Below are 5,522 nucleotides of genomic sequence, written 5' to 3'. Positions count from 1 at the left end.
GCGGGGAAACGCGCTTAACGTATCCTAGCAAACAATCACTTCATAAAGAAGAAGAGGGAAAAGCTGCCGCCGCCTCACATGAGAAGGTATCCGGGCCCTGACGGTTTGAGTGCCAAATTTTATGAGTTCGGGGGGGGAATCCATTTATCTGAGGAAGCGGCTACTGTCCTAAGGTTCTTTCTTCAATGACTCAAAGCTCTTGCAAGCAGGCAAATCCTACTCTTTTAACCCTTTCTTTCTTACAAATAAAAACCCTGTTGATATCCTTTTCTATTTCGGCCTATATCCTCGGCTGATTCTGCCAAGTGGGATTAGTAAGATCATGGCCAACAACTCCACATTAATGAAAGGCTTGACCTGCAAAACGAGCATTGAATCAGGCTCAACTTCAGATCCTGAACTCAAACCCAACCGCTACTCTGACCATCTGAGGTGCCATCAACAAAAGCTTATCGATGTCTGAGGCCAAGAAGAAAATTTGGGTGTCATGGGCTCCAAGTGTGAATCACAACAATTCAATTCTTCTATTCTTCTGTAAATATAAAAGAGTGCATGAATCAGAACCCAAAACAGTGAACAGATAAATCTTTTGAGGAAATCATTAATGAGCTTCCGAAGTTCTATTCTGATCTGCTTGGCTCTCCTAATGACAAAATTCTGACCTGCAATCCTCTCTTTTAAACTCACTTAAATTTATCCTAGGCAAATCACTTCATAAAGAGGAGAGTAAAAAGCTTCCTCCTCCTCACATGAGAAGGTTCCTGGCCCTGACGGTTTTAGTGCCAAATTTTATGAGTGCTGGTACATCATTTATCTGTTGAAGTGGCTACCGTCCTATCTTTCTTCAATGACTCAAAGCTTTGCAAGCAGGCAGATCCTACTCTTTTAACCCTTTTCTTACAATTAAAAACCCTGTTTATCCTTCTGATTTCAGGCCTATATCTTCTGTATTATTCTGTACAAGTGGATTAGTAAGATCATGGCCAACAGACTCCACATTAATGAAAGGCTTGACTCTGCAAAACGAGCATTGAATCAGGCTCAACTTCAGATCCTGAACTCAAACCCAACTGCTATATCTGACCATCTGAGGCTCCCATCAAACAAAAAGCTTATCTAGATGTCTGAGGCAATGAAGAAAATTTTTGGGTGTCATGGCTCCAAATAGGTGATCACAACAATAAATTCTTCTCTTCTTCTATAAATAATAAAAGAGTTTACATGAATCAGAACCCAAAACAGTAAACAGATAAATCTTTTGAGGAAATCAATAATGAGCTTCCGAAGTTCTATTCTAATCTGCTTGGCTCTCCTAATGACAAAATTCTGACCTGCAATCCTCTCTTTTAAACTCTCTTAAATTTATCCTAGGCAAATCACTTCATAAAGAAGAGAGTGAAAAGCTTCCTCCTCCTCACATGAGAAGGTTCCTGGCCCTGACGGTTTTAGTGCCAAATTTTATGAGTTGCTGGTACATCATTTATCTGATGAAGCGGCTACTGTCCTATCTTTCTTCAATGACTCAAAGCTTTGCAAGCAGGCAAATCCTACTCTTTTAACCCTTTTCTTACAAATAAAAACCCTGTTTATCCTTCTGATTTCAGGCCTATATCTTCTGCATTATTCTGCACAAGTGGATTAGTAAGATCATGGCCAACAGGCTCCACATTAATGAAAGGCTTGACTCTGCAAAACAAGCATTGAATCAAGCTCAACTTCAGATCCTGAACTCAAACCCAACTGCTATATCTGAGTATCTGAGGCAGCCATCAAACAAAAAGCTTATCTAGATGAAGCGGCTACTGTCCTATCTTTCTTCAATGACTCAAAGCTTTGCAAGCAGGCAAATCCTACTCTTTTAACCCTTTTCTTACAATAAAAAACCCTGTTTATCCTTCTGATTTCAGGCCTATATCTTCTGCATTATTCTGTACAAGTGTATTAGTAAGATCATGGCCAACAGACTCCACAGTTGCTCGAGTTCTTTTGTTAGCCCCAGCTACAAATGAGTCGAGCCGCTCGTGAGCGAGCTAATTGGTGCTTAACTTGATAATGGCTCGCTCCAACTCATCTATTAAGTCAAACAAGCCGAGCATGAGCTCAGGTTTTGAGCTCATCAATTGAAAGAGTCAAGCTCGATGTTATTCGTATTCGACTTGTTAGGCACACGAGCCAATTCATTTAACAGCTTGCGAACTGGCTCGTTTATCAATTCGTTAACAACTCATGAACAAACTTGATATTAGGTTCATAAACTAGCACGATATTAGGCTTGTGAACAAACTCAATATTAATCACATTAAATTTGATTTTAAATTGTTTACTTTAAAATATATATATATATATATTTCTCATATTATAATCATTAATATCAATAAATTTAATTAGCTGAATGGCTTTGCTCATTATTAGTTTGGAACGAGCTTTAGTTAAGTCAAGTAACATTAATAAATTTATTAATAAATTTATTAATTATCAATAATATTCTTTGAAACAGAAAATAATATGCTCGAGCTGGAGATGGTTGAGTATTGCTGATAGAGCTCAAGCTTGGCTCATTATATGTAAAATGAACTTTAGTCGAATCAAGCTCAAGTTATATATGCTAAACGAGTATAAACTCGAACAGAAAACTTTACGCTCGAGCTGACCTTCAGCTCAACTCAAAATTGCTTATAAACAAATGAGTTAAGCTCAAGCTCAAGCTCGCCACAGCTCGGCTCGTAGCAACCGTACTGATAAGATTCTGGTTGTTGAGTGAGAGGGAATAAAAGCAATATTTTAAAGAACATAAATGGAGGGAAGCAATGAGTTTAATTTCTACATGCATGTTTTTATTAATTACAGTGAAAAAGAAAATGAGACTTTAGATTCAGAGAGCTTCAAATAGACAGTGAGGAAAGAGAAAATTTTTCAACTCCTTCCATCCCAAAAAAGTAGAACTTTCAAACAAAAGTATTATAAACTTTCGCTCCATTTTCTTCCCTTTCCTTCCTTTTCCTTCCTTCCAAAACAGATAGGTTTGATATTTGAGTTTTTAATTTATGAACAATTAAAGATATCAAAACACGTATTTTTAGGAGAAATCAAAAGTAGCTTTGTAAAGTAGATAGAACAAAGAGAACCAAAGTAGAACAAAGAGACAAATCTTACTGTGAACGGAATATGATGTGGTACAAATAAAGATTGGCTTCTCTCAAAACTCTAAGACCTAAACCCCAATACACCCAGTCTCTCACTCATTTGAAGAAGTGGCTCATCAGAGAACCATACAAATAAAGTATACAATTATCATTCAAATAAATTCAGCTACAGGTAGAGATCCATCCCGCCCGGATGCTAATTTCTTCTTCCTGGCGTGGTTAAAGAATTGGGAAGCCATGTTAGAATTTGTATTTACTGTAGTTACCCATCTTCAGAATATCGCTCCAATGTTTCAAGGGGTGAGACCATAAGGTAACTATCCTTTTGTCAACATATAACACTTCTGCAGAAAAAGAATCAAAGTTCTTCATCCTTCGTTACATTCAACCAGTATATAACAATTCTAAACAAAGACTGTCGACGATCAAGTCGGAAAAAACTCCATTGTTGTTACACACGAACACACGCAAGAAAAAACCCTAGACGGTCCGAAACAAAAAGGTAGGGAGAAAAAAAACACAACTACAGAAAGCGACGGCAGCGGGCTAAAAGGGTTTAGACTGTTTAGTTTATCGTCCAAAATAAATAATCACACGTTCGTAGTCAAGTCATCGAGATTAAACTGAAAAGGGACTGCAGAAGAAATCAATATTAAACCCGAACCGAAATCAGATTTACAATATAAAATCCAAAATAAACAGAGAGAGTAAAATCAAAAACAAAAGGTGAAAAGAAATCATACAACCTCTCGATTATATTCCCCGGCGTCGGCGACATGGAAAGACACAGAAATTCTGATCACAGTCTGTGCTAGGTTTCGCCTGTTCGCAGCTTCTTCACCTTCGAACCAGGAAAATTATCAAAACCAAACGAGATCTGAGAGTTCTTGCTCTGCTCCCATGGCCACACAGAAGAGTAAAGAGACAAGTGGGATATTTATAGCTTTTTTCCAGACATATGCCGGCGCGTCCGAATAAATGTGACGTGGCGCTTTATTACTCCGTAGGATTGGACAAGTAGCACTGGAAGCTTCCCCAGCCGCACGATCCCCGCCTATCGCCCAAGAATTGCCGTTGAGGGTCTAGCTTTTTGACTTTTCAAAGGAAATTTAAATTTCCCGAGGCGCGCCGTTGGGACAGGCAATTTCTTATTACAAAGCAAAGTGGGCCCGAATACAATTGGCTGGGTCACCTTGGAGAGAAAGAAAGACAATTTCTTTTGTTGGGAGAATCACGCAAACGACTCGCTACGTATTTGAGGATTTAATTTTTTTAATTATTTAATTGATGAAGAATATCTCATAAATTTAAAAGAAATAAATTTTCAAAAAAAATTTAAAAAAATATGTATATTTTTTATGGAAATCCTCTTTCTTTTAGCCTTTCAAATTTAGATAATAAGTTGGAAATTTTACATAGTAGATGAATTTAACGTATGAAATAATTAGCATTAAAAATACAATAAAAAATAAATTTAATTATATTATGTGAGTCAGTTAAATGTCAAATAATACATTTAATGAGGGCTTTTTATTGACTTGATCTCCTCAATTTTTTTAAAAAAAAAATAGTAAGAGAGAAGTCTAATCACTCTAGAAAGATATTTATAATTAAGAAGAACAACCCTTCTCTCACTCTCTCTCTCTCTCCTTATTTTTTTATTTGAATCTTAAACAATTGTTGGATCTATTTTTATTATAAAAAATTAGTTTGATTCTCTTGTTATTTAAATATTGTTAATTAGTTTTTAAAGTGAATCTTTCTCTCTCTTCTACTGTCTTTCTTTAGTTTATTTGTTTAATAAAAAGTTGTTGTTGGAATTTTATTCTAGTTTAAATTATTTAGTTTAGATTGTTTTTTCTTAAGTCTTGCGTTCAATCTTTAATATTTGTTGGGGTCATTATTCAGTTTGTTTTTCTTATTTGTAGTTTTTGTTAGCATTTAGATATTTTCTTTGGGTATTTTTACTATTAAAGTTACTGTTTTTATTTAGTTAGAATTTATTTTTATATTTGGGTTTATGTTTAAAGTTAGTATTTTTATTTAATAGAATGATTGTAGGATTTGTTTCTTTCATTATTCTAACATTGAATCTAACATTTATTTGCTTATTTTTATACATGATAAATTTCTAGTTAGGATTTATGTTGCTTTAAGTTTCGTTGTAAAAATCCAAAAAATCCCAAGAACTAAATCTGAACTGTATTCAGTAAACTTTTTATTTTTTTATTTTTTTTTTTGGATTACACAAAATTTAAAATTAAACTACATTTCCTGAGGAAACGATCTAACCCTTGGGCTAATTATTACACGACTAAATTTCTATACTTAATTTAATTTAATTTCTTTAATTTTAATAATTTTTTTCTTCTTTTTTCC

The 5,522-nt window shown here is 34.9% G+C and overlaps 1 long non-coding RNA gene across 1 annotated transcript; it reads right to left on the bottom strand.

Moving 5' to 3' along the window:
* Positions 1-3,130: 3,130 nt before the first annotated feature.
* LOC131167291 (uncharacterized) lies at positions 3,131-4,069 on the bottom strand. Its single transcript, XR_009140088.1, has 2 exons — positions 3,890-4,069; positions 3,131-3,487 (listed from the first exon to the last, which is right to left on the bottom strand). It is a non-coding gene; the product is annotated as an uncharacterized LOC131167291 (long non-coding RNA).
* Between the last annotated feature and the right edge of the window lie 1,453 nt (positions 4,070-5,522).

The sequence above is a fragment of the Malania oleifera genome, chromosome 11 (genome assembly GCF_029873635.1).
Source record: "Malania oleifera isolate guangnan ecotype guangnan chromosome 11, ASM2987363v1, whole genome shotgun sequence".
Taxonomy (NCBI): domain Eukaryota; kingdom Viridiplantae; phylum Streptophyta; class Magnoliopsida; order Santalales; family Ximeniaceae; genus Malania; species Malania oleifera.
Note: the sequence above shows the minus strand (reverse complement) of the source record. Positions and strands in the feature narration are given on the sequence as shown.